This window comes from Globicephala melas, chromosome 12, assembly GCF_963455315.2.
Source record: "Globicephala melas chromosome 12, mGloMel1.2, whole genome shotgun sequence".
Lineage (NCBI taxonomy): Eukaryota > Metazoa > Chordata > Mammalia > Artiodactyla > Delphinidae > Globicephala > Globicephala melas.
The window spans coordinates 85,136,904-85,149,531 of NC_083325.1; positions in this window are offsets into that span (position 1 = coordinate 85,136,904).

Sequence of the window (12,628 nt, forward strand, 5' to 3'; positions counted from 1 at the left end):
TGCTAGGATCTGCCTTTCTTTCATCATGCACTCTATCTTCAAACTGAATACCTATTTAGAGCTGCTGATAACACCCCAGGCATGCTCCTAACCCTTGTCCTCAGACATAATGGAAGGTTCCACCAATGCCATGGAATTTAAACATTTTTGATATAGTCTATTAAAAAGAGGGATTGTAGCTAATTCAAATTCAGCAACTTCTAATAAAAAAAATTAAAATGTCCATGAAATCACATGCCGCATTTGCAAAGGACACCGGGTAGAAATCACACAAGGATGTTCTCTGTTCTGTCACTAAATTATCTCTTCTGGGCAGGCAGAACTGATAAGAGAACTCATTTTACACACACCTCAAGAACAGAACAGGAGACGATCTCATGATCTCCCAAAATAGAAGGGAAGTTCAAATTTCTGAGGGATAAAAGCTCCGGTATACTTTATGAACAACATTAAAAATTCTCCTTTAAACAGAGGCAGAGGCTCCCTTGCAGCCCTGGGTGCAGGTTACCCTGTTTGTACTGATATAAAGCTGCACTCTCTTGTCAAGGTAAATGCCACACTCCACTGGGCACCATCCTTTCATGACATGAATAAGGTGAAATTGTGCAAGAAACCAAAATGAGTGTAAGATGATTTTACGTAGTATAGTCTTTTGTAACATGGTATTTCAGAGTATTTTACCTATGTTATTTGATTAAGTGCTATAAAAATCTTACTTTATTCTTCTCCATAGGTTGAGGTCAAATTTAATAATGAGCAAATGGAAAAGTTACTACTTTTAATATTCCATAATTCATTATCTCATTGGATCTGAAAATACAAAGTAGAGGGAAATGAAGAAAAATAGCTAGAAAAATTATCAGAGAATTTTGATAAGTATAAAATAGAAATGGATAAAGGGCACAGACTGAAGAAGGAAACTATCAATGTCTACAGAGTATGAAAAGTTAGAAATCTGTAAATGAAAAGTCAAAATCTGTTAATAGAAAAATAGATAGTTGAATAAAGGCAAAAAAAAATCTATGCTGAAAGGTCCCATAAAGTGAAGAAAAATGACTACAGCACAGGAGGATGGGGTAGCATATTCTGTTCCTGACTTTGCCTCTCACTAGCTCTGTGGCCTGCAAAGATCTTTTCAATCTTCTGATCTTCACCTTTCTCAGTTATAAAATTGAAGTCATAATATGTACCTCATGAGCTTATTAAATGAGATATGTACAACATCTTGTTCACTGTCTCACATTTTGTGATAAAAGCTGCATCCTGTAAAGTCATAGTGGATGTAATGTGGTAGGTGAGCCAATGACAAGAGTGGTTGTAACTTTTAAGTAATGCTCATTATTGTTAACTGGGTTGACAGATTCCTTAATTACATTACTATTGTAATTATACAAAATCATGATTATAAAATCATTAAAACATAAATTGATACCAGTGATTATAATGCCCATTAAATAAGAGAAACTATAGGAAGTAAAATCTTGTCTTTGAATAGTTTCTAAAGGTACATTACAGAGCTCAGTTTAAAAATCATTGAAAGGGTTTTGGAGACAAACTTCTTCCATTCAACTGTTGATTCTTTCACTTATTTACTGAAGTGAAGTAGAGTCACTTCATTGTAGAGAGCAGAGCCTGGTGGGAGAGGAAAAATGCAGATACTTAAAATAAAAGGCTGTAAGTGCTCTAATCAAATGATACAAGGTAGGGCTTCCCTGGTGGTGCAGTGGTTGGGAGTCCGCCTGCCGATGCAGGGGACACGAGTTCATGCCCCGGTCCGGGAAGATCCCACATGCTGCGGAGGAGCTGGGCCCGTGAGCCATGGCCGCTGAGCCTGTGCATCCTGAGCCTGTGCTCTGCAACGGGAGAGGCCAAAACAGTGAGAGGCCCGCGCACCACAAAAAAAAAAAAAGAAAATATCAGTGGTTTACGAGAGTTTGTGGGGAGAGAGAGATAAATAGACAGAGCACAGAGGATTTTTAGGAGAGTGAAACTATGCAGTATGGTACTGTAGTGGTGGATTCATGTCATTATACATTTGTCCAAACCCATAAAATGCATGACACCAAGAGTGAGCCCCAACGTAAACTATGGACTTTGGGTAATAATGAGGCATCAATGTATGCATCAGTTGTAACAGATGTCCCACTCCGGTCGGGGAGGTGTTGATAATGGGGGAGGGTGGGCGCATACAGGGCAGGAGATATATGGGAAATCTCTGTACCTTTTGCTCCATTTTGCTGTGAACCTAAAGCTGTCAAAAAAATAATAAAGCCTATTAAGAAAGAAAAGAATGGATCAGAGTAGGAGGAAACTGACTGATGGCAGCTGTAATTGGACGACTATGAGATAATACATGCACATGAGAGAACAGAGGCCTTAAAACTCTACAGTGAAGCAGAGAGTAGGGACAAACAGTATTGAGATAGGCAATATATCTGACATAGACTGATAGGATTTAGACATGGAGTATGGAGTGTGGTATATGGAAAGGAGCATGATTCCTGGGACTCTGGGACTCTTGTTTGGAAACCTGAGAAATTTTAACCAGCATCAACTCAGAGAGGCACTATGAACAGGGAGTAAGATTGGGCCAGTTGAGGAAGACAGTATAACATCAAAGTTCTTAATGTTCTTCATTGTGCTGGTGAGCATGCTGACGTTTTCAAGTACATTATCTTATTTAATTCTCAATTGAACTCAGCACGTGAGAATTAAACTTCTCAATTAAGCATGCCCATATCGATTTTTCAGAAAAAGAATTATGGTTAGTAAGGTTAAATAACTTTTCCAAAGCTGTCCTGTGCTCTAGGACACACTCCAACACCAGCCCATAGGCTGGAAGTACCATTTGAAAGTTTTTTTCGTTTGTTGATTGATCTTTCATTGGGAGAAAAGTCTTTCTCTGCTGTTCCAAAATCTGGGAAAACTGATTCTGCCTACAGAGGGACTAAAGTGTCAATGAGTGTCCCAGATTCAAATGTGTGGTCCATTCCTTGCCTGCCAGGGACGGGGTATAAGGGAGGCTGCTCACTGACCACTGGGTCTGCCTGACTGACCCCAGGAAACCTCTGCTCAGTCCTACTGGGAGAATATTTAGTCCAAACAATCAGTACAATAATCTATCAGCATGAGCATCACACCAAACATTACATCCATTAGAAGCAAAATGGATGTAAATCTGGGAAAGGATGAGAAACAAGGGGAAAGAGAAAAAAGATCAGTGATCTGGGACTCAACACCAAAGATGCTGAAAGCATAAACAGAGCAAGTTCCAGACCTCTCTGAGCTTCTGCTGTATCACCTCTCAACATCACCATCATCACCACCACCACCACCACTACACAATCATCATCATTATTATCATCACCATGCTGACAGGGGTCATGGCTGCTATACTCCAACTCAGGACCCAGAATTTTGCCTCTACCTTTTCCTGGTCACTGTTTCTTTCATCCTTGCTCTTAATTAAGGTAAAATGTGTAAGAAAGGCATCTATGACTCTCACACTTGGAAGCCCTTTCTGCCCAGCAGTGGGCATTGCATTGTTAATTGTCAAATGCCAATTGTATAGAAGAGAAAACATCTCTCACTTTGGATAGCAATGATTATGACAAGTCTCACTTTAAAAAGGAGTGACTTTGTACTGATCCTCTCCCCATCAACAGCAGACCCCAAGCTGATGATATGCCCTCAGCCATGTTTCCAGGCAGTAGAGAGCCTATTCCTTTCCCTGCAGTAGAAATGTAGCAAAAACGGGGAAAAAAGAGCAACACAGAACTTCTACTTTCATAATTAAAAATAGATCGATCCCCAAACACCAATCCTGAACATGAGTTATGAGAAAATGAAGAAAATATTAAAACCAAAATGCTCAGATATCTGCTTGGCAGGAACTGGATGGACAACCATTTGACAAACACCGTGCAGACTGGGTCTGGCGTACTCATGACTACTTTTTAGGCTAAGGTAACTTCACGTTGCGTTATGGTGTGAAAAATACCAACCTGTCTCCAGTCTCTGTTATAATCAACCATCCTTTTTCTATAGCTTCCTGCTATTTTGCAGTGAGAGGGACTTGCAGAAATAGTCAGGACTTTCTATCCTGGTATTAGGGAAACTGGGATTTGGAGAGTTGTCATTCTCATGAACTTTCCAGCGATATACAGCCTCAAGATGACTGTCCTGAGAGCATATCTCCTGATGAGTAATCCACAAGAGACTGCTGAACTAGAGTTCAGTATTTGAATACGGTGCCTGAAGTTTACAAAAATATCTGAAGAATTCTTTGAAAAATCCAGTAGGGGATACCGCAACACTAATGCAAGTCCAACTTTTTGTACCAGATCTCCCAACAAACATGGAAGAAAGAACAAAAGGTACCCAAGCCAGGTGACCTTCGTTTATGAGGAAACATGAGTTTGATTCATTTCTGTTTTTAATGATTCACATTTACAATAATCATACTAACATATATTTTAGTAGTATATTAATTTTCAAAAGGTTTTACATACATTATCTCAAATGTAAATGTTTATTACTTCATTAGACATGAAATACCTGCATTAAAAGTCTTATACATTAATATTTAGTGAACTAATCATTGGTTTATTTCACTTCTTCATTAAGGGCACTGTGGGTCTTCAACTGAGTGTTAGCGTATAAGAAATGCATGCTGGATACAGAGTTCAGAGATCTTATGATCACACACTTCCTGTTACTGGAAGTGCTGCTTTAGGTAGGTCATGACCCTGTCTCTGGTACTCAGTTTCCTCACTGCATAGAACGAAGGGGCTGACAATGACCCAGCAGGTTTGCCACGTGGGGAACCTCAGCCTCAGCCATGAACTGAGGCTCCATTAGCCGAAGACAACGCAAGCTGCCGTGGCATCAGCCGTACAGGTGGCCCGTGTCCTGGGAAGAGCAGGTGCAAAGACATTTCTCCTCCCCGCCCGCCTTTGGCAGTGTGGACGTCCACACACTCAGTGACACAGCGGTGAGTCTAGCAGTGCGCCCTTGAGCTGGTTAGGCCCTCCACTCCCTGAGTCTTCATTTCCCATCTGCCAGGTGGAGGTAAGAACCTCTCCCAGAGCAGAGCGGCACAGGCAATAAGTGAGATAATTGTAAATCCAGGGCACAGGAGCTGGCCCCCAGCGCAAGCTCTGAGAATGGAAATTCTTCCATTCCAGGTTCCAGGGAGCAGAAAGCAAGAAAATATAACAATAAAGAAGAAGAAGAAGAAAAAGGGAAAGATGGATTGCCGTTCTTTAAATAAAATCAGGGAGAGAGGTGTGAGAAAAATGGAGAAATGCAGAGAGTATGAGAGAGGAATAGATACAGGCACTTGGAATAGTGTTGAAAGATTCTCATAAGTAAAAGCTTCTTTTAAAATATTGGAGTTCCTCCATCTGGGAAGCGAAGAGAAAAAAAAATTAAATTAAAGCATTTGAAAGTATATTATAGTTTTATCTCTTTGGCTCTGCGATTTCAGAAATAATATAATATAATCCTGTGGAAAACAGGCTGCCAGAACGTTTTGTATAGTGGCACCCCGACAGAACGGGACTGAATGATGTCAAAAAAGCTTATATAACAGTTTTGTTTTATTCATTTACATAAATCACATTTACCGTAGGTGTTTTATTCAAAATAAAGTTTGGGAAAAATAAATTGAACAGATGAACCTAGGCAAACCTGGTGATTTTTTCATGAGTAGTGTTTGATGATAAAGGGATAAAAGCATAATGTGGTATCATTTCACCGAGGCACAATATGGATCACCCATATGGAGCAGAAGTTGATAATACTGCAAAGAAGCAAAAATAAACAGAACAGATGTACTTGTAAAATCAAGTCTGCACCCACCCCTGAGTACCTGCCTTGCACTGGAGAAGTTTCTACAAAAAATCAAAACTAGTGTCAAGTCACCTTCCCACAGGGACTCTTGGGATGAAAAGATGAAGAGATGAAGCTTACGTGACCAAGGAGACAGGATGAGGTTTCCTGAAGCACGTGGGTTGCCACAGCGGAGGCTGAACCTGGACGTGGGGCTCCCGCAACACAGACCCCTTGACAGTGGCTCCTGTGCTGGCGTTGGAAACATGGGCTCGACTCCCGGCTCTCCCCTTACAAGATGAGTCGGTGGAAAATCCCTCAATCCCTAAGCTCCGGTTCCGCAGAGGTGACCTCACAGTGGCGGTACCTACTTCCTAGGGATGTCATGAGGCTTAACCGAGGAAATACACAGAGGAAAAGAGATGTAAAGCATAGAGCACCACCGAAGCAGAATTCTGCCAGAAGTGATTGTGTTCAGGGCCTTTTCTAAGTGACACACCAGAGGACGTGGGATGTGCAGTGACCTCATTTTCTCAATGAGGTAAGACGTTTGGGAACCCCAAGTTCACTGTTTGATAAAGATTCAATAGAGGATCATAATATGCCTGAGAGCTCAACTCATAATATTAATATGCTCAGCTTCTACCACCAATACGTGCACAGGGAACTGTCTTATCTCCAAGGCGGTTGTTCACCCACGGTTTCATCTGATCCAGCCAAGCCCCGTGAGGTCTACAGGGCAGGAAATAATCCCCATTCAACACACAGGTAGACTGTGGCTCACAGAGGATGTGGGACAGCTAGGACCCGACCCATCTGTGTCACGACACCGTGCCACTGTCACCCACACGTTCACAGACCCTGTGATTGCAGGAGAAGATTCTATGTCTCCTCAGCCATGAACTGTTAGGCCTGTGTCTGAGGATGGAGGGACTTGAGAACAAACGAGGCCCCAGTACTTGGTGTTTGGCTGGGAGTTTATGAAGCCACATTTGTGATGTGTAAAGCATAGAGTGCTTACAAACTGTAAAGTGTTAATGTGCCTAGAAAAGTGTTATCTTTCATCACCAGTTTCCAATGGGACAGTAGAGGCACATCCAGTGCCAACAAGAAGGACTCCTCGCAGACCTCCCCTAGGACGCAAGAGCATCACTTCCTGTCCTCTGCTCTGTCTCGGACCACGCTCTCTCGGGACCGGGGCTTTGTCTCCCTGCCAATCTTGTGAGAAAGTGCCCCACTTCATTTAAAGCCCAGATTCTTTCTGCTCGGGTTACCTGAGTCCCTTTGCGTAAGTCCCTTTGCATATTTTACAGAAGGTGTTTGGAAATTCTTTTCCCGTAGTGCATATTTCAAGGAGGAGTAGGCAGATGTGCTTTCCACAGCCCAGAGACACAACTTAAAGAAGCTGAGGACCAAGGGAAAATGGAAAACAGAAGGGAAATTCTCACCTTTGCCCATAGTAAATGTGGTCATGTGGCCAACAGCTGGAAGGCACCATATCTGGCCCCTGATCTAATCAAGTGGCCACCCATCTGCTTGGTTCCCAAAGCGGCGAGGAAAAAATAGCACCCCACGTCCCACACGCTCCAGCTGTCCTCGGCGTCCAGCGCTCAGTGATTTTTTTTTCTAAAAATAAAATGAAATAAAATCATCACTTTTCCAATCAAGAGAGCACTTGTTTAAGGAACGATTATGCGAGACAGGAGCCATTGTCCCAAAGCTACCTGTAGATTTGGCAAAGCAAAGGAAGTCATGCTTTCCTTTGAGGTGGGCGCCCTTTGCAAGGAGAGCTGTAAAGTCTGCCAGCATCGGAATCCCCGCTGGTAAGTGCACATCTGGAGGAAGGGATTTGACATCTGAATCCCACCGGGCCACCGTGCTTAAGTACTGAGCACTGTTAGCCCCTGGGAATTAGTACAACCTGGGTCACACTTCAGATTTCGTGATTTCTAATCAGATTGCCAGAGCATCCCCCTGTAGAATGTGGACATATGTCAATATCCAAGAATAGAACTGGCAGATACTCGCAGACATGCAGCCTTGGGGTGTGCCAGCATTATCTTCAGTCACATTCTCTTTTAGGGGAAGCACACATCAAAGCAAACACTTCCCTGTGGACTTCAAGTTTTAGAGCAGAAATTCCAAAAGAGAGGCTGCCATTGAAAGAGGAGGAAGGAGTCTGATTCCCCATCGCGGCAAGAAGAGCCTGCCCTCCTGCATCTCACAGGCCTTGGCACCGCCCCCTGTGACCTGCCATGGAGTGATGCTCCTATTATAGAGCCAGTAACCCCCCTGCACTTATTTACTCTTGTCACTTACCCCTTCCTTTAAATTCTGTAGCGCTTTGCACACACCTCTCCTGGCAACTGTTGGATTGCACTGAAATTACAGGAAATGCATTGGTCTCCTCTCCTTCACTAGATCATCCATTTTTTTAAATTTATGTAAGAAACATTTATATAGCGTTTGTCATGTGCCAGTCACTCTTCAAAGTGGCTTACATGAATTAGCTCATTTAATCCTCCTAATAGCCCTGTGATTTAGTGAGGGTTGCTGTGGCCACTCCACAGATGTAGTAACTGAGGCGTGAAGAGGGAAGCACCTTGGTCAGCGTTGCTCAGCAAGCAGGTGGCAGAACCAGGACCCGCACTCAGGCTGCCCTGCTCCAGAGTTCAGAGTCTTCACCACTGGACAAGCATCTTGAGGGCAGGGGGACCGGCCTATGTCTTTTACTTTATCCATCATCTATCCCTTACCAATTCAATGCATCCTTATTGATCAACTGCTGATGGCAATATCATTTTAGAGATATATGTGCACACTCTTGATGATGTGTACATGTATGTTAACACAGGAGATCACTATGAGAGTGGTTCCAGAAAGGACACCTCATGTCAATCCGTAATTTAGGCATAGCAAGAAATGGCACCAAACACTGTGGAATAAGTGAGGCAGACATTATTAAACCCATTTAACTGATGAACAAACTGAGTTCTGTGAATTAGACTTATGTGAATTAGACTTATCAAAAACTCTGGTAACTGAGTGATTGCACAAAATTGTATTCTAGGAAGGTAAAATTTCACATGTAATTTCCTGGCTCAAGAGAAAACAAAAGCAGTCCGTATTTAATTTATGTCATGGAGAACCTCGATAGGTTCAAGAATCTCTGTCCAGAAAGCTCCTGAAAGTAGAAAACTCAGAAGAATAAAACAGAAACAAACCACAAATCTAAAGATTGGTGAACTAGCGGCATTGTGGCCACTAAGGTTTAGCTAGAAGCAGCTATTCTGTATAATTTCAATACTTTTGGAGCCTAAAAGCCTCTGATATTCCATTACCATAAAAAAAAATCCATTTTTTGAAGGTAGATCTTTTCTTCTTATATATGCAAGACACATTATTCCATTAAATTTGAGAACGGAGTACAAAAAAAAAAGCACTTCAGCTAATTCACCTGACAATGCTGTTCATATTCATGATGCCATTTGTTGTTGTTGTTTTGTTTCCTAATAATAAAGGAGGAGACTTATGGCTGTTGGGCTGATATGTATTTGGGGGACCCCTCCCCATTTCACCCACACACCACCAGGGTGAATAGGAGAAAGAGAAGGAAGGGCAGGGCCCACAACAAAGTTTCATAATCTTGAATGCAAGGGGGGAGGAGAGGAAAGGAAGAAAAGAAGGAGGAAATACAAATCCTATCATGCACACAATGGAGTGGGGATGGTATGAGAATGGGACAGACATGAAGCTGAAGCGTGGGGTGGGCCCCTGGGGGCGGGGGCAGAGCAACGCCCCGCACTCCTTTCTCTCTTTGATGCTCTTTCCATAAATGTTAATAGGACATTTACTATAATGGCAAATATGATTGTCGTTCATGTTTGACTAACCCTCAGTATGTGCTTCCACGTGCAGTTTGACTTGATGGGGCAGGTGTAGCCATCCTGGCTGGTGTAGCCTGAGCATCGCATTGGAATCCTACTGTGCCCCAAATCCCCTTGGCCAACGGTGGACTGTGCACAGGGGACAGTCATTTACTCTCCAGGAAGTCGTAACCCCAGTTAAAATATTGATTTAGTCCTAAATATTCCAATTCCCTGAATGAGGTGGATGATAAAGGTTAATGCATTTTCTGCAGGGCTTCCTTCCAGGAGGGTTGATCACATTCCTGGTGAAGAGAGGCCAGGTCATGCCTGGCTGTGGCCAGCTCATCCCCAGGGATCCTTTGGGAACATGTGTATCCCAAGTTCATCCCAGGAAGGGGGGGAGATTTCGAGGGAATCCTTGGTATCCACACCCTCCTGCTCTGTTCTACTCCAGCCCCAGGACAGAGACTATGTATGGAGCTGGCCCTCCTTTGTCGGTGCAATCAGGTGAAGGCTGGGCCGCCTTTTATTTTTTTGGCCAGGCCACGCGGCATGCGGGATCTTCCCTGACCAGAGATCGAACCTGGGCCCCTGCAGCGGAAGCACAGAGTCTTAACCACTGGACCACCAGGTAAGTCCATGGGCCCTCTTTGGTTTTAACCTCTCTCTCTCTATCTCTGTTTCCCTGTCTCTCTTTGTCTCTCTTCCTTTCTCTCTCTGTCTATCTATGTCTTTCTCTTTCTCTGTCTCTCTGTCTCTTTGTCTCTGTGACACTGCCTTTCCAATCAACCTTGGGACACTATGGTGAGGATGTAAGGATTACTTCAGAGGCCTGTGTTCATCTAAAAGGCTCCTATGATATTTTCAGACCCAATATTTTATCACTCTATGATTTTATTTTTCCTTTGCAAATATTTTCACAAACACCCAAATCTAAAATTGCTCAAATCTCCATTACCAAGAGACTGCTAAAAAAGAAAAAAAAGAAAAAATGCACCACGAACATTAAAAACTAGTTCCTTTAAAAACGTTTAAGAATAAATGAATGTTTTACAGAATACAGGATGAATCTTATTTCTTCTTTTACTTATTAATCCGGAAGAGGGGGTGTGCATGTCATTTCCAAGTTTGCAGACAATGCTAAAAATGCTATTGAACAGAAAGACGTCAAGCTGACAGGCATAGACGGCAGCAAAAAGATTCCTCAGGCTGGCTGAGTGGGCGGGAAGTGGCAGCTGAGTTTCAGTGTGGGCAAGTGTGAGCAGATGCATCCTGAGGAGAACCAGTTATAACATGCTTCCCTCCCAGGGATCAGAGGCCTGGCACAGGAAAGGCAACTTCAAGTCATCCGTGTTAGTATCCTATATAATAATCTATAAAAAATCTGTGTGTGTGTTGGCAAATATGCGTATGTATCTGCATCCACATACATTAAATAATCCCCCGGAATTTCACATGTACGTTGTATGTGAATCAGGTTAACAACTTGGCTATGTTACATGGCTATTTCATGATGAAATGATTAGATATTCTTCTTGACCTCAGCAACTCATCATCTTCAAGGGAAGGCACACGTGTAACCCGGGTAGTAGAGTGGTTCTTGCGCTGCTTTACCCCAAAATGCTAACTCCTACGCAGCATCAAACGCTCTTTAGAAAGTAAACAGAGAATAGTAGAATATTGTGTAGGGCAGGACTTTGAAACTCACCATTGCATTTACCTGAAGGATGTTGTTGAAAATATTAACCGTTATATTACACGGTGTCCTCTTTATGATTTCAGTATTGTATAGAGATTGTTTCTCCGGGATAGAAATAAGAGAACATTTTGCTTTATTTATTTTTGTGGATCTGTGAATTTTATAATTGCTCTTTTTTTCTTCTCTGTGTTAATTTCCAGGAAGCAAAAGTCAACTTCACAACCCACATGCAGCAAGTTCAGGAAAGCTGACAGAAAACAGGGAAGACGATTTATCATTGATTGTATGAGCTTGGTCAACTGTAGTTTGAAGCAAACACACACCATACGGTCTACAGCAGATGTGACAAGCCACGGACACTTCTCGTCCAAGGACAGTGGTCACACATAATACAATGCACTGTGGCATGGAACACATTGTGCGATTCAATCTGTCCCTATCCTGAACATTTTCTCTGAGTTTTCAGCCCTGCTCCAGTCCGTTCTCCAGTGTAACTGTAACTTGGGTTTCCTAGTTTCCATCTGCAAGACTCTACGACATATGGTCCTTCTCACCTTGTGGCTTTTCCCACTCTCGGCTGCCAAGCTGGCTCAGCCACACAGGAGGGGACGTTTGTGCAGGTGAGACTAGCAAGAGATTCTTTATGTTTCTCAAGTTGTCCCTGTAAATTAAATCATGTCACATGATTAATGTTTCATTGGAGGCCAGTTTAATCTCTTAAATAACAATTTGACACAATTTGTGATATAGTTCAAAGAAAACATTTGTCCCTGGGATATGGAGCTAGACAATCTGGGAACAAACACTCATTTCTATACTAGGTACAGACTAGTTGTTAGTTACACTATCCGTAGGTCATCACAAGAATCTCCCTGAGCCTGGTATGTGTTTGCTGCAGGGAACGTGCCCCTCTGAAGAAGAGGCCTTTCAGGGAAATGAGATTCAAGGGGACAACATCAATAAACTTCTATAACTTTCTCTCTATTTGACCATCCATCACTAACATTTTCCCACTTAACATCGGATATTCAAAATGATTTTCCAAATGAGCTTTGTATATATTTATCCTTGACATTTTCTCACTGGAGTAGATAAGTTCTTTTACCAGTGTATAATAAGTCAGTGTCCAACACTTTATCTATGCATTAAAGGTTGGTGTAAAAGAAACGAATTTGAGTTCAATCACCTTGAATGTTTTGCTTGACCATCTCCAGTTTTCCAGAGGCAA